We start from the raw sequence: 25,302 nt of genomic DNA, 5'->3' as shown, positions 1-25,302 counted from the left end.
GGTTCGTTAGAGATGTGAACGAAAGGCCCCAAGAACCTAGTTGGGGGCATGGAAATCAGCATGGGGGCATGAGGGAAGTTTCTGGAGTTGGTCTCTGAGGGAGGGTGGAAGGCTACATAACAGGTAAAGGTTGCAGAAAGAGAGGATGATAGAGACATAGGGCCAGGAGATACTGAGTCTTTCCTGTCAAGCATCTAATGGCCTGCTTTGCATTTGCAAGAGCTGTATGTACAAGAAACACGAATAGGAGTCAGAACCCTTTTACTAAGGGCCACACCATGTGAACACCCAATACAGAGATCTCTCTCAAAGGCTGAACTGGGAGTATGCAACCAAGACTCAAGAGAAAGTGAGACTTTGCATTTCACTCTCCCTCATCATCCTTCCCACCCTGCCACCATATGTAATTCTAGGCAACTGCCCATTTAAGTTATTTGTGGAGAGACACTGCTGGTATTCAGATGAACACAGGTCCAAATTACTCATCTAACCACATGGAATCTGGAAGAGCGAGACAAAGCAGAGCAGGCCTGTCCTGAGAGACCAGGGCCTGCCACCATCTGCTGATCATGAGGACACTGGACCTTAGTGATGACACCTCCTATTTTGAGCATACCCTGGCCAATGGCTCAATTGTTGGCCAAGGAGATGGCCGTGTTCTGCAATAGCTGGGAAAAGTTGGACTGAGACTCACTCTTTCTACCCCGAAGGAGCCAAAAGGAAATGCTTTCTTCCCTCCAGTGAACAATAAGGGAAAATGGCATCCCCATCTAGGAGAGGAACAGGTTGGTGGTGGGGCAGGTAAAGACAGAGGGAAAGAGACAATCTCCAGCAGACTCCCCACTCAGGGTGGAGCCTGATGAGGGGCTTGGATCCATGACCCTGAGATCATGACCAGAAATCAAGTGTTGGATGTTCAACGGACTGCACCACCCAGGCGCGCCTGTAGGCATCCATTTTGTACTCCTAGTTTCTACCGCAATCCCATCTTTGCAATGAATGGTGTTCTCTCTTCACATGTGGTTAATCTGAAAGTCAATCATCTGTAATCCACCTGGCTTGACCTTCTCTAGATGCAACTTAGCAAAAACAATCAGTTGAGGTCTAACTCAAGGGATTCCTCTGGTCATGGGCTATAGTGGGAACAAATTTTTGAACCTGTGTACCTTCTCACCCCTTAATGTATAGCCAGCTGGGCCATGTGCCATGGCCAGTGCAATGCACAGCACTGTCACAGTGCAGGTGGGGATGTCAGCAGAAAGTAAGGGGAAGTTAGAATACAAGAAATATCTGTATGACATAGAGGCTGCAGTTCTTCTGTAGAGGATATGAACAGTGATCTGAATGCTGTCGCTCCATTGGTTCTGCCATTCATGGTAGGGTATACAGCTACAATTATTTTATTGCTTTACATTTGGTGACACTTGATTGTTTGTTTTAGAATAAACTTTGGATTCCAATAATAATTTCCAAAACTAATATTCAAGGGAAATTTATTTATTTTAAATTTTTTCAATTTATTTATTTTCAGAAAAACAGTATTCATTATTTTTTCACCACACCCAGTGCTCCATGCAATCCGTGCCCTCTATAATACCCACCACCTGGTACCCCAACCTCCCACCCCCCCACCACTTCAAGGAAAATTTAAATATAATCTTATTTTTTCCCAAGAGACTCGATAATAAACATATCCTTTTCCAACATTTACACCTACCAAAGGGCTGAGAATAAAATAATTGACCATACAACATCCAGACTTCAGCAAATCTGCTGAAAAACCTCCATCATCTGGTTCAGATGTGGTGATTACCTTTAGGAGTTGGTCTCCGAATGTGGTGACTTCCCCACCCGACCCCACACAGCTGCATATAGTATAATTACTCTGGAAAGCATGACCTTTCATCTAGATCAAATGATTTTTCTACATTAATTTTACTCATTGGCTCTTACATTTTCTTGTGAATGTGTGAAAACGGAAAAATAATGGCTAAGTTTCTGCCTCCACTAAAAGGACTTTGTAAACACCAAAATGACACAATAAAGATAGTTAATTAATTTCCATAATTCATTTCTTCATCCAAACATAGGGCAAAGAAAAGCTTTGGAGCTCATTTCTTCAAAGATGGAGCACCTAATATTATTATTCATGTTATTATATATTCCTTGAAAATTCAATACTGAAGTTAATCCTTTTTTGTGTGTGTGTGGTGATATTATGGTATTTTAGTGAAACACACTTCTGTGGTACATATAATGTTATTATATTTAAAAAACCCCAATAATTATGATGCCGGACTATACTTGGGATTGGTTGCAGTGTTATATAATTTAAAATGTTATTGAAACAAGTGAGTAGAATTATCACCATCTAGTATACGTGTTTTCATTCATTGTTGCTTCATGTTGATCCATTTCAAAAACCTTTGAGACTCTAATGAACCACTTTCTAAACAAGCCTAAGGGTCTTGGAGTACTTTAGAACTTGTATTGTAGGCATGTCCTCTGCATCACTGGTATTGTTTGTTAAAAACTACCTTGGAAATCTTAATTCAAAATACTTAAACCCTTAAGCATTTGAAGCTTCCAACAAATTGCAATGACTGAAAACAAAGCTTGCAAATCAGAAGGTGTTAAAATGAATCCCTACAAAAGCAAGGGGAGGACTTAATGCTCAGTGGAGCTCAAAGCATGCACCATATTTAACTTTGAAATGTTAGAATTGTTCATCGGGAGAGAAAAAAAAATCTTTTGATGTAACTCCTATTTTTAAGTGGGTAAATGAATATCCTGTATTAAAATGGAATAAGATAGAAAAAAAGCTTTAATTTTGCACTTCTAAATTTAGCAAAATATTCAGAGAATCAAAATAGGAACAACTTATTTGACATAGTTTGTCTTATAAGAATATATACACTGTTAAAAAAAAGAATATATACACTGTTCAAAAGCATTCTGCTTGGGGGTAAGCTGGCTGTACTGGTAAAAATATTTATGCCAACATTTTTACATATTTCTGTATAAAAATGGGATGGAGAGTATTTTTCATTTTGCTGAATTTACTCTGGGCTTACTCTTTGCCTATATATAGTGAGAGAGGTTTCTCAATTGAAATGAAAATGGTCTCCAGAAAAGAGTCAGTTTTTGGGTACTTGTAACCACAAATTTGTTTTCCATATGCTGTATCTCTGAGAGAGATCTTGGGCAACTTTATGAACAAACTAATAAGACTTAAAAACATGTTCTTCAGAAAATACTAGTGAGGGGTGCCTGGGTGGCTCAGTGGGTTAAAGCCTCTGCCTTCGGCTCAGGTCATGATCCCATGGTCCTGGGATTGAGCCCCGCATTGGGCTCTCTGCTCAGCAGGGAGCCTTCTTCCTCCTCTCTCTCTGCCTGCCTCTCTGCCTACTTGTGATCTCTGTCTGTCAAATAAATAAATAGAATCTTTAAAAAAAAAAAAAGAAAATACTAGTGATCCTGTATTAAAGTCACAAATATATCTGATTAAAGAATGTGCACAGGCATGAAGAGAAATAAGCCTTTTAAAAATATATTTACTTATTTGGGAAAGAGAGAGAGCCCAAGTGGGGGAGGGACAGAAGGAATGGGAGAGCCACTCAGGCAGACTCCATGCCCAGCACAGAGCCCAACATGGAGGACTCCATCCCACAATCCTGAGATTATGGTCTGAGTTGAAATGGACGGGACTGGAAGAGATTATGCTGAGTGAAATAAGTCAAGAAGAGAGAGTCAATTATCATATGGTTTCACTTATTTGTGGAGCGTAACAAATAGCATGGAGGACATGGGGAGTTAGAGAGGAGAAGGGAGTTGGGGGAAATTGGAAGGGGAGGTGAACCATGAGAGACTCTGAAAAACAATCTGAGGGTTTTGAAGGGGCGGGGGGTGGGAGGTTGGGATACCAGGTGGTGGGTATTATAGAGGGCATGGATTTCATGGAGCACTGGGTGTGGTGCAAAAATAATGAATACTATTATGCTGAAAATAAAAAAATAAATTAAAAAAAAATTAACTGACTGAGTCACGCAGGTGCCCCCAAGTTCTTTTTTTTAAAATATTTAGATAATATGAAGAGACTTTAAGTATTTCTCTTAAGATACATGGACATTTGATATTTAAGTTTTTTAGAAAGATTTTTGTTTCTGAAAATAGTTTTGGTATAAAACTCTTTCAAGATATGTCTCCAAAGGCAAAGGAAATAAAAGTGAAAATGAACTTTTGGGACTTCATCAAGATCAAAAGCTTCTGCACAACAAAGAAAGCAGTCAACAAAATATCGAGGCAACCCACAGAATGGGAAAAGATTTTCTCAAATGACACTATAGACAAAGGGCTGATATCCAAGATCTATAAAGAGCTCCTCAAACTCAACACACACAAAACAGATAATCATGTCAAAAAATGGGCAGAAGACATGAACAGACACTTCTCCAAAGAAGATATACAAATGGGTAACAGACACATGAAAAAATGTTCATCATCACTAGCCGTCAGGGAGATTCGAATCAAAGCCACATTGAGATATCACCTTACACCAGTTAGAATGGCCAAAATCAACAAGACAGTAAATGACATGTGTTGGAGAGGATGTGGAGAAAGGGGAACCCTCTTAACACTGTTGGTGGGAATGCAAGTTGGTGCAGCCACTTTGGAAAACTGTGTGGAGATTCCTTAAAAAATTAAATATAGAACTACCCTATGACCCTACAATTGCATGACTATATCTTTTCACTATATCTATATCTTTGGGGTATTTACCCCAAAGATATAGATATAGTGAAAAGAAGGGCCATCTGTACCCCAATGTTCAAAGCAGCAATGGCCACACTTGCCAAACTGTGGAAATTGCCAATATGCCCTCAATGGACAAATGGATAAAGAGAATATAGCTCATGAATATAATGCCTCCATCAGAAGGGATGAATACCCAACTTTTTTTTTTTTTAAGATTTTATTTATTGACTTGACAGTGAGAGAGAGATATCAAGCAGTCAGAGAGGCAGGCACAGAGATAGGGGGAAGCAGCCTCCCTTCTGAGCAGAGAACCCCATGCAGGGCTCAATCTCAGGACCCTGAGATCATGACCTGAGCTGAAGGCAGAGACTTTAACCCACTGGGCCACCCAGGCACCCCAATACCCAACTTTCTTATCCACATGGACAGGACTGGAAGAGATTATGCTGAGTGAAATAAGTCAAGCAGAGAGAGTCAAGTATCATATGGTTTCACTTACTTATGGAGCATAAGGAATAACATGGAGGACATTGGGAGATGGAGAGGAGAAGTGAGTTGGGGGAAATCGGAGGGGGAGACAAACCATGAGAGACTGTGGACTCTGAGAAACAAACTGAGGGTTTTGAAGGGGTAGAGTGTGGGGGGTTGGGTGAACCAGGTGGTGGGTATTGTGGAGGGCATGTATTGCATAGAGTACCGGGTATGGTGCATAAGCAATGAATTCTGGAACACTGGAAAAAATAAACAACCCAAAATAAAACTCTTTCATAGGCATACCAATATAAAATCTCTTCATACATATATAACATTTATTTATGCATACATATATATGTGTGTGTGTGCATACCTATGTATGTTGTATGTATGCATAAGTCCATACATATGTGTAGGTGTATACATATGTGTATATATATCAGGGTGTACATAGAAGTATGTGTAAATATTAGTATATATGTGTGATGAGAGAGAAAGCTTACCAGTGAGATACCTACATAATGAGCTGCTATAGCCTGATGCCCAGGGTAAGGAATCACAAATATTGATGGTGTGTGGTTGTTACTCCTCTAAGATTATTATTTGCATACTGTGTGATAAAGCACATGAGTAAATAAGTGATATTCCAATACTGTCTTTTTCTGATCTCATTGAAAATCTGGATTTTATCGAGGCTTTATAAAGAACTCCTGAAACTCAACACACACAAAACAGATAATCATATCAAAAAATGATATGAACAGAAGATATGAACAGACACTTCTCCAATGAAGACATACAAATGGCTATCAGACATATGAAAAAATGCTCATCATCACTAGCCATCAGGGAGATTCAAATTAAAACCACGTTGAGATACCACCTTACACCACTTAGAATGGCCAAAATTAGCAAGACAGAAAACAACATGTGTTGGAGGGGATGTGGAGAAAGGGGAACCCTCTTATCTGTTGGTGGGAGTGCAGGTTGGTATAGCTACTTTGGAGAACAGTGTGGAGATTCCTCAAGAAATTAAAAATAGAGCTTCCCTATGACCCTGCAATTGCACTACTGGGTATTTACCCCAAAGATACAGATGTAGTGAAAAGAAGGGCCATCTGTACCCCAATGTTTATAGCAGCAATGGCCACAGTTGCCAAACTGTGGAAAGAACCAAGATGCCCTTCAACGGACGAATGGATAAGGAAGATGGGGTCCATATACACTATGTAGTATTATGCCTCCATCAGAAAGGACGAATACCCAACTTTTGTAGCAACATGGACGGGACTGGAAGAGATTATGCTGAGTGAAATAAGTCAAGCAGAGAGAGTCAATTATCATATGGTTTCACTTATTGTGGAGCATAACAAATAACATGGAGGACATGGGGAGATGGAGAGGAGAAGGGAGTTGAGGGGAATTGGAAGGGGAGGTGAACCATGAGAGACTATGGACTCTGAAAAACAATCTGAGGGTCTTGAAGGGGCAGGGGGTGGGAGGCTGGGGAAACAAGGTGGTGGGTATTAGGGAGGGCATGTACTGCATGGAGCACTAGAAGTGGTGCAAGAACAATGAATACTGTTAAGCTGAAAAGAAAAAAAAAGAAAATCTGGATTCTTAGCATGTAAAGTAAAAAGTACTTCTGTCAGTTAAGGGATTTAAATAAAAACCTGAAGCCTGGAATTTATTTTTTAAAAAATTTTTTTAAGGATTTTATTAATTTATTTGACAGACAGAAATCACAAGTAGGCAGAGAGGTAGGCAGAGAGAGAGAGAGGAGGAAGCAGGCTCCCCAGCGAGCAGAGAGCCCAATGCAGGGCTCGATCCCAGGACCCTCAGATCATGACCTGAGCCGAAGGCAGAGGCTCAACCCACTGAGCCATCCAGGCACCCCTGAAACCTGGAATTTAAACCAAAACCATCAGTCTGTATTTACAATGCATTAAAAAATTTCTCTAGCCCAGTCTTCTGTAAAGTCATGGAAGTAGTCAGCTGTCCAGTGTCAATGAGCATTCCTAGTGCCCAGATTGTGGTTTCCAAATATGATTTCTTGTTAAAGGCAAGCAGAGTTTCTTGGGGGGAGATTCCGAGAGCTGGCTTGACTTGTGTGAGGCAGGTAAGACTTGGGCAGAGATCAATCAGTGTCCGTAAGATCAACTCTAATACAATCAGAAGCATTCTAAAGTCCATGATGGTCAAGTATAAAATTTTAAGTAAAGACAGCATCTGGCTCTTCACTTCTACAACCCTCCCTCACACATGTCACTGTAATCCTGGCCCACATTCCAATAAAACTTTATTTATGAAAACAGAAAGAAAAAAAAGAAATGTTCGGGATCAGCCTGAAGTATATTTCAAATGAGCAGACAAGGAAGTCACCCAGTTACTAGAGTAATGTCTAAGGAACAGAGGGCCAACTTGTCCAAAGAGGGGGCATTTGAGCAACAGTAGGGAACATCAGTGGAACAAGACATCCGGTATGTTGAAGTCCTTGAGTATACAGTGGCACAAAATAAAAAGCTTGCCAGGTGACCTGTTGGTAGATGCCAATAAATCGACTCATTTGAAAAACATGCAAGGAGGGAGTCAAGCGTCTGTTCTGCCTTTTCTCTCTGACTGTCAGTGAGTTACCAAACACTTGATGAAGGGAAATTTCCCTGTATGAGATTGTTCCAGTTAGTATGTGAAGCACAAATGATAATATAGAGTATCACCATGACTCAAATTGTAATGGACCTAGGCACTGAACATTGGTGCCTGCTAATGTCATAAAAGGGGCCATCAGGGATCCACTCTGAGTGGACACAATACCACCTGTGAAGCATTCTTGCCCAACCATCAAATTTGAATCTCATCAGGCTTTCAGATCCAACTATAATTTACAGAAAACACAGAGGACTGAGGCAAAAGTTAACGGATATCATGGTGATGGAGCCATGAAAGTCTAAACTGTAAGAATTTCTAGAGAATAAATGATCTGTTCCTTCAACCATAACTTTCCAGGGTAGAGGTGAGAGACGGAAGATAAACGTGTAAGCCCTTAAAAGATGTACTAATCAATTGAGATATATGGGGCACTATTTGTATACTGATTCAACATGGAGATTGCTTACATTTTATATATAGATATGCACATATATTTTGTATATGTACAAGTGCATATAGGTACATACTTGTGTGTGTAGATGTACATAATCGTATATGCACAATTGGAAGTGACTGTATTTGATGCTGTTAAGGAATGCTGTTAGGTTTTAGGTATGATGACAGCATTGTTAAGTTTTTAAAAATTCAGTCATTATTGAAATGCATCCTATAGTACCTATAGATAAAATGGGAAAAATGCATTTATTAGTATATTAAGTCATCATTTCTGACAATAACAAAAATCACATGAAACCAGAAAAACGTTGGAAAAAAATCAAGATTCTTAGTTTTTCAGATAAGTTAGTACTTGGATTTCTAGAAAATTCTGGCACTTGATTTTTTTTTTTTTATATTAGATCCTTCTCTTCCTCCTCCCTCTTCCCCTTTTTGTCCTCCTCCTCCTTGTTCTTTTCCTCCTCCTTCTTCTTTTTCCAAGTAGGCTCCACACCGTGTGGAGCCCAGTGCAGGGCTTTAACTCAGGACCCTGAGATCAAGACCTGAGCTGAGATCAAGAGTCAGATGCTTAACTGCCTGAGCCACCCAGGAACCTGTGGATCATTCTGCTATAGGAAAGACAAGGAATGTGAAAAGGCTGAGTGACAATTCAGTAACAGTCATTTGCATCTGAATTTTCAAGCCTCAGTTTCTGCTTCTGTGAAAGAAGGGGCTTCTCTAATTCAATGGCTTCCCTATGCTGACATTCCTTGACTCTAGGCCAAAGACTTGTTGCCAATAAATGTTTAGTTACAAAGCATAATGTTTGTGTGGTATGTTTTACTTTCTCCAACAAAGCAAACCACAAAACAAAACAAAACATTATGTTTCTTAATTGTCCTGATTCTTGGGAATTACATGGAGAAAGCCAGGGACATGCATCCCTTCCCTTGGATATAGACACAGAGCATGTGGGTCAGACTTGCCCCAAACCACACAAGCAGACTCCGCTGTCTCGATGTGGAGATGGTCACAGTGATCCACCGCAGACCCTGCTGGATCTCCTGCCTCTCCTCAGATCCCAAATTCTACATCTAATTGAGGGAGACAGCTCACTACGACCTTTCTTGGTCTGTTCTAATCTTGCTTTTCCCCATACGATCACTGTGAAGAAGGAAATAGTCTAACGAAGAAGATAGGAAGGGAGGAGGGAAGGGGAAGATGAGGAGGATGGCAGATAGGAAGGAGACATTTATAGGTACTGCCCTGTTTCAAATATTGGCAAAGACCCGTGACTTGGGCATTGCTATCCCTGCTTTATGGATGAGGGTATTCAATTTCAAGGACAAGTTGCCCAGAGTCTACCCAGCTCTCAGACAGCCGAGTCAGGATTTGAACCCAAACAAATACCCTCACTTCAAACTCAGGTCTGTTCCTTCTTCCACTAGTTGTCTCTGGAGCTCTCACTCAGCCTGTCCCCAGCAGCCCCGCTGCCGGCACCCACACGCTGAGATCATCTGTGTGTGGTCTTCGCACCCTCTGGGATTGGCATTCTGCTTCCAGTGTCCCTTCCATTGCTCCTTGGAAACAGCAAGTTCTGTTTTTAGCAAAAGATCTGTCAAAGGCATCATGTGTCTGGGCTGACAGCAGAGAGAACTTCTGTTGGCTTCCATCTGGGAACCAAGCAGTTACAGATGGGAAGACTTGCTGCAACCTTGAAGATTAAAATAAGAAGACTTTTGCTTGCAAGGTTAATGATTAAAAAGAGAGAGAGAAAGCCAGGGCTGCCAGGCAGTGCCATACATCATGGCCATTTAAGAGGTGGGCTGAGCTGGGTTAATGGGCTCTGCACCTGCTCCCACCTTACTTCCCCCCACTCCTTCCCCTCCACGTCCATGAGACATAGGGACTTCCATTTATAAAGTGCCTCATCACATTATTAAAGCTGCATATTTGGAGGAAAACACTACTCAGCCTGATGATAGCAAGCTGTCCCTCTCCCCAGGAGACCTGGATGGGATATAAACATTGTTTAGACATTATATAAAATTACAAAGTGTGTTTAATGGTTTAAATATTTCACAGTTGCAGAATCTAAGATGAGCTAACTTAGATGATGGATACAGTGTCACTCCACCAGCAGGTGACAGGTGACCTGCCGCTAGTTTCAGCACAAAAGGTCCTGAATTTCTGATCAATTTCTGATCAGACACTTGAACTTCCATGCTGGCTTGGACAGCAGTTATCAGCATTATGACTGGCGAGCAAAGTATTCTGTCTGGATCTGTTTTCCAAATCTGTAAAGAAGGCATAATGTGACTGGCCTCCCTTAGCTGGCAGAGTTATTTGAATAATAAACAAAGGCAGACTGCTGATTTCCAGTCGGATATGGGAGCAGCTTGGCAGTTGTCTCTCATGTTCACACAAAGAAAGGTGAACCAGTTGAAATCCAGTGACTCTTAGATCTGTCAGAGACCTGAGGTCATCGGGCAGACTGTTGGCCCCCGAAGATTAAAGACGGCCAGATGGCCACCTGGAGATACAACTTACTGGAGCAGAATGTTCATGGCAGAAATTTCACAGAACCCCCATACTGGTACCGGGTAGGGTCGGAAACAACCTGTAATTGATCAAGGTTCAGAGGTTCCATGTGGACAAGTCTGAGCTTTAAAATCTCCAGGGGACCCTGGTCTTAAGGGAGGCTCTCCCAGTTTTGGAAATTTTATTTCCAGGAGCCCTTGAGAGTCTCATAGTGAATATTGGATAAAAGCCCCCTCAAGCTTCTGGCAGGGGAAGGGCCTAAGTAACCATGCCCAGAACACCAGGGCTTTCTGTTCGTAACACGCCTGCTTCAAGAGAAACTAGTTAAGCAGAGCCTGACCTGCTGGGGTGTTTGCTGGACCCTAACTGATCTGGAGAAAGGGAAGCACCAACTCTAGCATTCTCTAAACTTTCTGTTCCTCCTAAGAGAAGGAAATCAAAACAAAGTGGAAGCATGGTGAAGGTCACAGCCTTAGGACACAAGCTTACTAAAGGACTAAGACCTAATCATAGATCTCTAGAATGCTTCCTTTAAAAAAAAATAAAAGAGGGGCACCTGGGTGGCTCAGTGGGTTAAAGCCTCTGCCTTCGGCTTAGGTCATGGTCTCAGGGTCCTGGGATCGAGCCCCACATCGGGCTCTCTGCTCGGCGGGGAGCCTGCTTCCTCCTCTCTCTCTGCCTGCCTCTCTGCCTACTTGTGATCTCTCACTCTCTGTCAAATAAATAAATAGATTTTTAAAAAATAAAAAAATAAAAGATTTTATTTATTTATTTGAGAGAGAGAGAGAGCGCATGAGCCCGGGGTGGAAGAGAGCAGGGGAGAGGCAGAGGGAGAAGCAGAGGGAGGAGAAGCAGGCTGCCCACTGATCAGGGGGCCCGACGTGGCACTTGATCCCAGGACCCTGAGATCATGACCTGAGCCAAAGGAAGGCACTTAACTAACTGACCCACCAGGCACACCTAGAATGCTTTCCTACGCCTCATACCTCACTACCACATCAGGAGGGTTCCTGCAGAATATCAGGGGAAAGAGACCATGCATGTGGGGATAAACTGAAATTATGAAGTGCATACAAAAAAAAAAAAAAAAAAAACCATGAGAGACTATGGACTCTAAAAAACAATCTGAGGGGTTTGAAGTGACGGGTGGGTGGGAGGTTGGGGTGCCAGGTGGTGGGTATTACAGAGGGCACGGATTGCATGGAGCACTGGGTGTGGTGCAAAAATAATGAATACTGTTATGCTGAAAAAAAAAATAAAAAATTTTCATTCAACATTGTTATAGGATTCTCCATAGAAACAGAACCTTATATATATGAGTGTATAATAAATATGAGTTTATTTATATATTATAAGCATAACATATAATACATAAATATATTTATATATATACATACAGATACATAAATATGTGTATGTGTGTATGTGTATATAAATATATAAAGAGTTATAGTATAAGGATATATAAGGAATTGGCTCACAGCATTCTGGAAGGTGAGAAGTCCAAACTCCATGGAGGCTATGTCCTACCCAGCTCAAGTCCAAAGGCCAAAGGCTTCTATAGAACCGGAAAGAGCTGATGTTCCAGTTCAAAGGCCAATAGACAGACTTTTGTTCTGTTCAGGCCTTTAGCTGATTGGATGAGACCCACCCACATGAGTGCTTTACTCAGTCTACCGACTTAAATAAAAACACCCTCACAGAAACACTCAGCATGATGTTTGACCAAATGCCTCGGAAGAGAATGAGGCCCCAGATAACCCAGAGGTCATAGTGCATCCTGCATGAAGAACTTATTCCCTGTTCTCTCTTCCATCTCAAAATATGCTCACCACATTGGCTATCGTAAATGACCCGTAGGTGTGGAGTGGGCCCAATGATGGCAGAATATTCCGCATCATGAAAGGCCAGCAACATCAAATACAACCAATTTAAGCTGCACAAACTTCTCTCCGTTACTACATTTTTAATGGAAGATTAAAATCTCAAAATTAAATTTCCTCCTACTTAAAAGTTGAAGTGTAATGAAACTAAAAGGCTACAATGATTCCCTTTTTGATTTCATATTTGCTTTTGTGTCTGAGCTGGATGGCGGTGAGGATTGTGCCTGTCTCACAGGGGCAGTTTTGGGGAGTAAACGTCAGCAGTGATGTTCAGCTTGGTGTTTCTTGAGAGCCTGCCTAAGGAATGGCGGGGACACGATAGCTGTTCAGGAAACAAGTGAGGCTTGTTTCAAGGTGGTCCAGCAACAAGAGGGGATCTAGTTCAAGGATGGGACTCTGGGTCCCAGGGAAGGAATTCCAGGTACCCAGCGAAGGGCTAGTCGGCATGATTTCCCATAGAGGAGCAAAGATCAAGATGGCGTGACTTTGGTCGGGGCACGAGGATTTGACAGCCCCAAAGATATGTGTGTGTGTGTGTGTGTGTGTGTGTGTGTGTGTAGTACTAGAATTCTGCCTTCTGTCTCCAGCTTCATGACTGGCCTGGGAATCAGGGTGGACCTGAAAACACCGGTGGGCAGGTGGCGAGCCTTGAGAAAAAGGAAGCCAGCTGGAACCAGGAATTGGCAAATCCTGGAAAGATCTTACTCTTGTCTTCCCACTGAAGAAGGAGCTGCTTGTTTCAAACAGCAAGGTGGCAAAGCTTAGCTGTGAATTTCAGGCTTCAGCGTGGCATGGTTTATTTTAACCTTCCACTAAAAACCCAAAACAATGTTGCAGCTCAGTGTACGCCCCTTCAAGCCTGAAGAATCTCACGTCACTGTCACTGAGGGAGGGGCCCACGAGCCCTGCTAAGTTGTGGTTGTAAAAGCAAATGTGTCAGCAACAGAAGATGGTGCTCCAGGGAGCACTTTGGTCCCTGAAGCCAGTTTGGCTGAGTTCTGCAACCGCTCACATTTTCCCTAGGAGCTGGGCTTTTCCTGGGCTAAGCAGGAATAGGGGTCAATAAGGTACTCCTAGACTTTCTTTGCCTTTTTCGATAACACCTGCTCCACGCTTCCAATATACTCAATGCCTGGAGTGCCTTTCCCCTCATAACAGGTATATAAGTGTTGGTTCGTTCATTCGCTTCTTTATGTACTTACTAATTTACTCCAGCACATATGCCAACTTCTCTGGGGAAACTTCCTTCTCTAAGCCATCCAGCAGAAAATAACATCTCCCATTTTTGAGCCTGGAATGATACTATTCACCCCCTCCTTTTAATACCCAATTACAGATCTGGACAGGGACGTCTCAGGGAGGAAGTTCCATGTGTATGCTCCTGCCTCTCCAAGAGCCTGCCCAAAGTCATGTGTTAAAGATGCTGCTAAGACCACAGTGGGATCCTGTGTCATCACCCTGGAGAAGCGTGGGGGGCTTGGTCCGTGCAACAGGTAGACATCCTTGTGGACAACCAAGCAATGAGGTTTATCACCTGCAGGTGAGGCTCTGAGGCGTTCTGTTCTAGAACAAAGTTAAGTCCTCAGTACCTCCCTCCCCAGTCATCTCACACAATGTGTGAAGAGGAGAATGAGGAGGAGGCTAGCATGGGAATTACCCCTTGCACATGTGCGACTGACATGGTGGGCACCCGCGGATATTTGAGTCACTCTTCTTCATTCTTCAACTTCATTCATTCAACATTCGACTTCACTCTTCTTCATTCTTCAACTTCCCCAGAGTGTGTGCATTTCTCTGGATGTCCCAAGAGCCAAGAGTAGGTCAGCAAACCTGGATTATCTTCGCAGGCAGATCCAAGTAAATCGTTTCCTTCTTTCCTGTGTCTCCATCAAAGCCACCTCGCACAGTCCTTTCTGGAGGAAAGCAAGAACAAAGGGAAGAAAATAGAAGGTAAACAATATGAGAAGGCAGCTCAGAGAGCGAGACGAGCCTGTCCCTATGGGACTTTTGTGTATCGCATTCCTGTCTTGCTTCAAGCCCTCTGCTGACTTGCCAGCTGTTGACTGTGAACTTGGGCACCCGTCTTCCCTTGCCATGCTTCTCTGGACTCCGCTGCCCCCTCTAAATAAATGCACAGAACAGTGGCCTGCTCTGAAAGAAGGTTAGTAAACTATTTAGGAGTGTATTTGTTTCGTGAATGGTAGGCACGCTGCTGCTATCTGATGACGAAGGCCCTGAGACAGTCTGTGGCTCCCACTTCCTTCTCCACCTCCTCCTCCTCCCGTCAGCGACACACACTGTTTACGTGTCTCCTTCCTTCCCTTCTGCCTTTAAACGTCGTTAAGTGCTGAGTCTCTTGACACATTTGAAAAAAAAAAATGTGCCTTTTCTTCCTTTTATTCTCACTTAATCCAGGCCCTACCCTTTCTCTGAGTCTTCCCTGAAACACGTCTCCCAACGCTGTCCCATTCACGTGCTCCCTTTTCCATGGGGGTGGTTCCCAAACTGTGTTCCAAGGAGCCTGGATATTACAGGCAACATCTCGTGGGTCACAGCGTCCTGACAGGGTCTAATTTTGGCAATGAATTCCTGTAGGATCTCCTTGTGGGGGGAAGAGAAGGAAAGATATTTTTAAAAGATTTATGTAAACACCTTGACATATTTATTTATTTATTTCTCTGTTTATTTATTCTCAAAATATATTTAGTCAGTTATTTTCCACTTGGAGGTAGGCTGAGATTCGAAGTTCATGTTTCTGAAGAGGAAAACAAAGATGCCTGGGACCGGATAAGAATTCTCACTGTGAGCCCCTTTGCACCTTTTCAAATTTGGGGCCATCTGCAAATGGTACCTAGTCAAAAAGAAAATTCGTAAAATGGAAACTTAAAAGTATAGGCAGGGTGTGGGGTATGAGGAGACCCCTTGGCTCTGATGGGGAGGAATGCCAATAGGAACATATGCATGTTGGATCATGTGATTTGGGATCTGGCCGGGGAGACTGAGCAGGAGAGAGTCTGGGATGTGCAGAACATGTTTCACATCACCTCAGAGCTGTGGTGTTTCCCTTCTTCTGGGGGGAGGTCATGAGGCCAAAGCTGGTGCAAGACGAACCCAAGCCAAGCCACCAGGCTTGAACACCGTGAGAAGCAACGAGATCACCCACAGATGGTGAAGACGGGGAGCGGACACAAGCATTGAACCCCGGGGCCCTCCAACAGTTAGAGGTGAAGGAAAGCCTCGCCTGAACAACAAGCAAGAAGACGTAGTGTTCCGGAAGCCCAGAGGGAAAAGAGCGCTGCAGGAAGAAGGAGTGATCAGCCGCTGATACTCTCAGAGAAGTCAGCTGTGGGGCATCTTTGCAGAACGCAGCCCTGATGAATTTGGAGACACCGTGTGGTTCAGTACCTGTTTCCCATCAGAAGCAGCTGCTTGAAGAGCCAGCATCTTCAAGAAACAGTTCTGATACTCCTTCCCGATCTCAGTGACCACGGAAGGGCAGTTCTATTACACTCATGATGAAACTTCTCGGAAGGCTGTTTTCCGCTCTCTGCACTTGACTCTCCAGCGGCTCACAGGTCCGCCCTGCCCTGTCACCGGCTCCAGCTTCAGCGCCGCTGTCCGCTCTGGCCCCCGTCACGCCTCGCCTCTTTCTCCGTCCACTCCTGCTCTTCCTGGGCAAAGATTTGCCTTCTCTACTTTCATGCCTGCCCACCTGTCGCTTCCTTCTTTGGGCTTCTCTATATCTGCTCAGTCTCTGTGTCTTTATCACAGGAGATCCGGGGACCAGGAAGGTGGTGACGGGGATCCCCGCAGAAGTCGGAGGAAGAGAAGCCAAGGACCAAAGACAGCATTTGCTCGGCGTGGTGCAGGCAGGGAGGAAAACCGCGTGCCCGTGGGTTTATAAATCCTGTCCCTGTCAAATATGAGTTCTGAAAGGAATTTTCTCCGAGAATGAGTAGTAATTCTAAAAATAAGGTGAAAAAAGTTAATCAGTTTTTGGATTCACACTTTTTTTGAAAAATAAGTTCACAAAAGACACATGACATTTTTAAAGCCCATTATGATTCAGAACCTTACTTGGAAAATATTAATGAATCCCCTACTTATCAATTTCTTTTCAGACACTTAATTCAGTTCTTATAATTTAGCATTTTAATTACATGAAATAAATGGGTCCTTAAATGTGGGAAACGACTGCCGCACTGCATCCTGAGGTTAACTTAAGCGCACTGAGATTACCTTAAAGAATGTTGCATGTACTTTTTTCTCTACCATTCTTACAGAAATGTTTATTCGTGGCCCTGAGATAAGGGGGAAGGCCCACACAGATTCCTGAGTTTATATTACTGGTTGTAGGTGATGAGAATGGGTAGGGGCTAATCACCGTGATGTACCATAGTTAATATCTCCAAACACAAGAACACAGAAGTGTCAAAACAATCAGAAAGGATGGATACCCAACTTTTGTAGCAACATGGACGGGACTGGAGGAGATTATGCTGAGTGAAATAAGTCAAGCAGAGAGAGTCAATTATCACATGGTTTCACTTATTTGTGGAGCATAACAAATAGCATGGAGGACATGGGGAGATGGAGAGGAGAAGGGAGTTCAGGGAAATTGGAAGGGGAGGTGAACCATGAGAGACTATGGACTCTGAAAAACAATCTGAGGGGTTTGAAGGGGTGGGGGGTGGGAGGTTGGGGTACCAGGTGGTGGGTATTAAGGAGGGCACAGATTGCATGGAGCACTGGGTGTGGTGCATAAACAATGAATTCTGTATGCTGAAAAGAAATTAAAAAAAAAAAAAAAACACACACACAAGGAAGAACTCACGAAGAAGAAATACCATTTGAGATGTAATCCCAGAAATGATAAACAACAGACACCACACACAGGTTCACTACCTTATAGAGGATACCAACAACTATTTGGGTGGCAATCATTTAGAAGGGAGTTGGGGTAAATTGGAAGGGGAGGTGAATCATGAGAGACTATGGACTCTGAAAAACAATATGAGGATTTTGAAGTGGCCAGGGGGCGGGGGAGGTTGGGGTACCAGGTGGTGGGTATTATAGAGGGCACGGATTGCATGGAGCACTGGGTGTGGTGAAAAAAATAATGAATACTGTTATGCTGAAAATAAATTAATTAATTTAAAAAAATTAAAAAATGAAATTACAACTTTAATAATTATTATAATAACAAGTGAACTTCCGTTCTTATATAGCTTATAGAAGGCTTGCACAAAAATCTCATTTTATCTTTATTGAAGCTCTGTGAGACAGAACTTTTAAAATTCTCTTTTAAATAATAGAACAGCAGTTCAGAGAGATGAAGACATTAACCCAAGACAGTGGAATTAATGTAAGGGATAGAGCAGGATTAGAAGCGAGGTCGTCCGACTCTAAATCCTGTGTTCTTTTCTAGCATCCGAGAGGATTAGAGCAGGCTTGTTGGTTATCTTGAGTGATTATTTGGAGGTAAACACTAAACTAATTTTCGTTAGAAGAGTCTCTTTCTTCCTCTCATTGACATGCAAAGCAATTTTGAGGCTGAATGTTCTCCCTGTCCTCAGATGTCCATTCCTCTGTTCTTTCCTCCTCCTGACGCTACACCAGACTGTGTTTTCAGACTCACCATCTCATTCAAACTCTGCAGAGCCTCTGAAAGGTGAGTGGGGCAAGGTATTTGAGTTTCACTTAACAGAGGAAGAAATTCGAACAGAGACAAGGTAAAATAGCCGTCCCCAAGGTGCTCATTCATTAAGGGGAGAATCAAGGCAGTCATAGGGAACACCTCTTCTTGCCCTTAGAATCGGTTCAGAATCTTACTGTTCTTGTGGCTCTTGAATGAACTCTCTGGTCAGACTTTCCCATCCTGCCCAATGGCCTGCCCCGTGATTCATCCCAAATTAAAAATGGTCTTAGAAGGAAAGACTCGCAGATTTGGCCTCATTAAAAAATAAGTAAAGCAGAGAGAGTCAATTATCATATGGTTTTGCTTATTTGTGGAGTATAAGGAATAACACGGAGGGGATGGGGGAGATGGAGAGGAGAAGGGAGTTGGGGGAAATCGGAGGAGGAGATGAACCATGAGAGACTGTGGACTCTGAGAAACAGTCTGAGGGGTTTGGAGGGGAGGGCGGGTGGGAGGTTGGGTGAGCCTGGTGGTGGGTGCACGTATTGCATGGAGCACTGGGTGTGGTGCATAAACAACGAATTCTGGAACACTGAAAAGGAATAAAAAAAATAAAAATAAATAAATGAATACAAATTCCATATGGCATAAGGAAGCCCGAGAAGTTGCTTAGGAAAGATCTTTGTCATATTAAAAGTTAATAATCATGTGATGGAAAGATCTCCCACACATAAATAGGAAAATGAGAGCAGGGAGCACAGAAGTCGTGCACCCCACAGGAGATGCAAATTCGCAAAAAACTAGGGAAAAATGCTGTGCTTCACTAATGCATTAATAATCCAGCCTGAGCAGAACTCAAGCCTGTTGTTATAACCCAGTTCCGGCCTAGGTGAGCACAATGGGCAACCCTGGGGAGACTGGGACCCGTCTAGAGGAGCCGCTTGGCAGTGTCTGTTAACGTGAAATGCCATTTTTTCGGACCCAGCAATTTGTCCAGCTCACGGATTCATGCTTTCCTTTAACTGAAGTTTATTTTGGGGGGCTGTATGCCACGATCGTATGAGTCGCTGGAGACACAGATGTGAGTAAAGCAAAGTCCTTGCCTCCAGTTAGCCTCCTCCTCTAGAGACACTCGGGAAACCAGAAAATATGTGATATAATGCTGGATGGTGATGGGCGCTCGAGTTCAAACCAGTGGGAAGAGAGAGAGGGAGGCATACGTACCAGATGTAGATGGAGAATCCAGGGAAGACCTCTCTGAGGTCTTTGTGGGGCTCAGTCATGTAATTTTCTGGGAGAAGAACCGTCTGAGCAGAGAGAAGAGTAACTGGAAAGGTCCTGAGACAGAAATGTGCGGTGTGTTCGAGCAGCGGCACCGGCTGGTGGGGCTTGAGCCGGGGAATGTGTCTGGCGTCAATACTTGGATAAGTGTGAAAAACGTATATTTATGAGGATTTCATTTGGTTGTTAATTCCTGCTTGTAAATGCCCATTAACAGGAGAAGGGCTCAGTAAATTCCTGTGTGTGCGGCGGTGGACCGTCGTGTGGGGCTGGAATGGAATGCAGTATATCTTTGAGCATTAACAGAGAGACACTCAAAATCCAGTGCCCACTGGGAAAGAGAAAGAGGTTACAGGATAACGTCTATACCGCGGGGCGGTGCCCTATTAAAAAAATAAATGTATATAATACAAAATTGTATATATTTTTGTAAACCGTAGAAATGTAAATGATGAACTTAAAACTAACCTTAGGCCTTGGTTGTAACAGAGAAACTGAATATTCCAAACTATTTAATTAAAAAAAAAATCAAGGGGAATGGACTTGTTAACATTAGTTTAGGTCGTAATGCTGTCACTCCTACCCTCTCTACCTTCTGACGCCTTCTCCTTTTCCCCCTTTCTGATGAATTCTTTCTTATTCCACTAGCGCTCTTTGAAACCGCGCCAACACTTAAAGCAGAGTCTGCTTCCCTGTTTTTCACGTGATCGCCCATTTTCCCTGATGGGCCCGAGTTCCCGTGGGCTTCACAGGCACGGTCTGGGTTCTTGTGGAAGTTGGAAATGGCGGGATGGATACTCACGTGGCAGCTAAAACGAGCTGCTGAGATGAGTGAGGAAGTCGACAGTTGGGTAACGGTCACGTCAACAGCACGCTGAACCAGGTGCAGGCAAACCGGTTCCCATTCCACAGGTGAGTAGATGGAGGTTCTCAGTATGTCCATGACTTTAATCTCACTGGCCTACAAAGTGTGTTCTGGAGGGGCTTTACCTTCCTCTGCTCTCTGTTCAGTTTGGATCCTTGAAAACCACCAACTCAGTCTTCAAATTCACCCTCAATGACATGAGCCTATTCGTATTATCATATTTAATCTTCCCTGCCTTTTATGATAATTGAACGAGATAATGGAGAGGAAGGTTTTGCAACATAAAATCATTATAAATTGAAGGTTTTATTATAATGTCAATTTCATCCACCTTGGGAGGCCCTTGAATGTGGCAAAAGGGCACTGGATTTTCAATCTCAGCGATCTGGGTAGAATTCATGTCTGGCACTCATTGGCTGAGTGACTGCCCCTTCCTTCCTCCTGCCTCGTCTCAAGGTTTGATTCTGGTGGGAACTCCGCTAAGACCCCACCCGAAGTCATTAGGCCAGAACTCACTTCCGCCACCCAGCGTCAGGGCTCCTGTTCACCTTCGTCTTTGTGGATTGCTGATACGGCCAAACTACTGAGTATCAGTTCGTATCTCATTCTGTTTTCATCTCCATTTCCCTGATTGCTATAGAAATGCGATTCTGACACCAATACCCAGAGTTAGACCAAACTTCACAGGTGAGGGACATGGTCCTGCACAAGACTGTCCTTACTTCAGATGCTAGATGCTAGCTCGGGTTTCCCAGGTCCTTCACATTTCTGACCAACTGGCTCTGAATTTAGATGTTGCCTTTACCCTTTTGGGTTAAAAAATTTACTAGAATAACTTACAGAATTCAGGAAAGTGCTATAGGTATGATTATAGTTTTATTATTGAAAAAAGGAGTCGAATCAGGGCCAGCTGAAAGAAGAAACAGAGCGAGGTCTGGGGGGATCTCCAGAAAGAAGCTTCTGTGTCCCCTCCCCTTGGAGGCAGGAGGGGAATGTACACCCTCCTTGCGTGTCAGCGTGTAACAGTAGGCCCAAAGTTATGCTAACCAGGGAAAGTCACCCATGCTTCAGTGTCCAATTCTTAGATGGAAATTTATCATGCAGTCATGACTGATTGAACACCGGCCATGAGGTTAAACCCAGCCTCCAACCCTGTTGCCTTTCTGGAGGTCAGGCTAGTATCATACAGCTCAAACCAACCCTTGAATCAAATTTTGTTGTAAAAATTAATCAATTTCTTCTTTATGAGTGTTTTATTTGTCTCTTATTTAAGAAATCATTTCCTATTCCAATATCACAAAGACGTTTCTTCTGTATCCGCTTGTACGATATTGAAAGTCTATTTGGAATTTATGTGCACACATTGCTTTTCTGGACCTCAGCATCTTTCTCTGTGAAGTTGGTAGGTTGGATTACTTAGTCTTTAAGATTTGTTTCAGCTTTAAATTCAGTGACAAAAATATCCAGTATTTATGGATTACTTTCTCTGTGCTAGGACTTGTCCTGAGAGCTTTACATTTGTTCCCTATTTGAGCCCACTTTGTCACTCTTTTCCAGGCATAGTGAGGCTGAGGGCATGAGCTCATCTTGGACAGCCAGTAATGGTGGAGATGGATTTGAAGCCAGGACACACACACACACACACACACACACACACAGGAATATTACTCAACCATAAAAGAGAATGAAATCTTGCCATTTGCAACCACATGGATGGATCTAGAGGGTCTCATGCTAAGTGAAAAAAATCGTCACGGGAAGACAAATGCCATATGATCTCACTCCTATGTGGAATTTAAGAAACAAAACAAAGGGGAAGAAAGACAAAGCAAGAAACAGACTCTCAACTCTAGAGAACACACTGATGGTCATCAGAGGGGAGGTAGGGGGGTGGTTGTTAAAAATAAGAGGCGGTGGGCGGTTGGGTGAGCCTGGTGCTGGGGGCTAAGGAGGCCACGTATTGCATGAGCACTGGGTGTGGTGCATAAACAACGAATTCTAGAACACTGAAAAGAAGTTTAAAAAATAAATAAAAATTTTTTAAAAAGTACGTTTATTGTGATGAGCACTGAGTCATGCAGGGAGGTGTTGAATCATTGTATTCTATCCCTGAAACTAATATGACACTGTATGTTAAATATACTGGAATTATAATAAAATAATTTTAAATACATGAATACATACGTACATACATACATGAATGTCTTTAAAAATGGAGTCCTTTATACAACAGCTACTAGATAGGAGAGCAGTCTGGTTAAGGACTAGTAACCTAGAACTAGGCAGTGTGGGTCTGAGCTCCAGATCTGCTGTTTACTAGCTGCCCGATGCCAGCTTTGGGTAACTGCTTAACTCCTTTACGTCTCAGCTTCCTGCTGTGTAATTGGGGGGAATGACAGCGCAGTCATTGCAGGGTCATCGTGGGAGCAGAGCCGTGGCAGGCACTGTCCAGCCATCACAAAAGCATTTGTCATTACAGTGAAAGCTCACGAGCCTGCTCTCCCCAGTTAGCAAACCTCCAGAGATGGTCCCTCCTGATACCTGTTGGTCCTCAGGAGGCTCCCAGGGACATATAGGGATCCCTCCTGGTCTCAGCAGTGGGTGCCACGGCCCTAGAGCTGGCTCCAACCGCATCGGACTCTAGAGTGACTCCTTTGCTCTGGTCTAAAAATCTGCACAATTAACCTTTCCCTGCCTGGTTTGGACATGAACTCACACCACCTAACTCTTAGCTTCTTGCCGGTCATGAACTGTTTGATATGTTCGAGGGCTCTCTCTTAACCTTGTGCCTCATTAGAATGAGTGATTTCGTGAGGCAGTAAACCAGCCTTGCCTCTAATGGAACCAGATTCCATCACCCCCCACCCCCTTTTTAAAGATCCTTACAAAGAAAGCTATTACAGGTTTGCAGAGATTGATTTTAGTTAAAACCGAGTATGTATGAAAGCAGGCAGAGTGGTTATGACATAAATTACTTTGATATATTGAGTGCAAAGGCAAATGCAATTTCTTTCTTCCTTTTAGTTTTCCGTGTTCAGCAGAGGGGTGGTGATTTATCTTTTTGTCCATTTCAGTCTGACGTAGGTTGCTTTTTAACTCTGGGGAAGAAGGGACAGATGGCCTATGTTGGAGGGACTTGCTGGAGAAGGACGGAATAGAAATAAAACGAAAGCAAAAGGACCCCTCTCCTGTCCTGTGGGCCCTCACCTGATCCTATCTGGCTGACCCCTTCTCCCCACCTTGCCTGGCCCACTGTGGGGGAAAAATAAGCAGCAAATGCAAGAAACCTCTCAAAGGGAAATCAATACGCAGTTACTATGCAGTTATCTTAAGCTCAATTTTCGTATAGCAAACTATAATGATGTATAACAAATATCAAGCCGCTCTCACCGAGGAAACAAAGGATATATTCTATTATAGTCTATTTTTTTCTTTTTCCCAGATCCCACAGGCCCTCCTTTGGATGCTTCTGGGTCCACACATTAGACACTGAGAGGTTGATTTTCTTATGTCAGAGCCCTAGCTTCTCTTGTTACTGTTTCGAGAACATTATTCATCTTAGCTCCTGCAGATCCTGAATATTTTCTTTGAGGCTTTGCCTCTGGCATCATGTTGTTGAAGAGGCTTTGCCCTCACCAGTGTGCTCTGCGAATTTCTGACTTTGTGGCTTGATTTCTGCAAACAAAGATGGAAATTCTGGACTAAAGGACGCAGAGGAGGTGTTCGTGTTGCAGGACCGCTCAGGGGCTTTAACCCGCTGCTGTGCTTTGTGGATCTCTGGGAGCGATAGAGCACACCGCTTCTGAAACTGTGGACAAGGAGCTCTTTCTACGGAGTGCCTCACGGTGATCACATCCTGTTAAAGATCCTTGGAGAGATGCTCATCCCTTTCGCATGGGTACAGCAGGCCCTTTTCCAGGAGAAACGTGGCCTTTCATCTCACTCAGCTTTTGTCTCTGTCCCGCATCCCCTTGTGTTACCTGCTGCCTGTGAGTCACCAACATCCCCGAATGCCCTCTGCCTCCCCCGACCTGCGCTCACACAGCACAGACACACAGGCTTTTCTTCTTCGAAAGCCATTTCTCCTCCTTGTGCTTCCGGTAAATTCCGACATCTTTTAGAACCCGGTTTTGTTGGTCACCTCCTCAGCGAAGCGTCCCCAGGCAGAGTTGTGGTGACTTCCTAGGATGCTGCCATAGTCCCTTCAGAGAGAGAGGAACACAGGCATGTGTGTGACAGCCTAGACGGGTGTTCAGTAATGCCACAGTAGGAAAGCATTGCTGGGGTATTCGAACTTCCAGAACACAATGAAACAGAAAAATCTGTCTGTGAAAATACTTGCAGTTTGGCAGACATCTTGGAAAGCCACTGAATTAAAAGGCACTTTGGAAGAGCGAGAGCTGGCCGGTGAGCTGTGTATAAAGGACACTGAGAAGGTCTCTTTGCTGAGGGGCCTTGGTTTGGCCAGATGGGCTTCTCAGGTTTGGGGTAACAGCTGAATGGCTCCAGGCAGGAGCAGTTGGGCACTGTCTCCCAGAGCCTCTGAATCAACCCTCTCCCAGCTGGCTTCTCCAGATCGAAGTTCAGCCTTGCCAGTGCTTGTCAGCATCCAGTGACTGCCCCTCAGGCACATCCTTTAAGGAGAGGAGTGACAGACTCGCACCTTTCTGGCAGCTTTCATTCACTGAATCCATCCAGAAGCCAACTGGAAAAGAAATCTAAGTGATGAAGTTCACGGAGATAAAGCTCTTGGGTTGGGGAAGCTCTTGGGTTGGGGAAGC

The sequence above is a fragment of the Mustela erminea genome, chromosome 16, assembly GCF_009829155.1.
Source record: "Mustela erminea isolate mMusErm1 chromosome 16, mMusErm1.Pri, whole genome shotgun sequence".
In the NCBI taxonomy this organism is placed as follows: domain Eukaryota; kingdom Metazoa; phylum Chordata; class Mammalia; order Carnivora; family Mustelidae; genus Mustela; species Mustela erminea.
The sequence above is the reverse complement of the archived record's forward strand: the minus strand, read 5'-3'. Positions refer to the sequence as shown.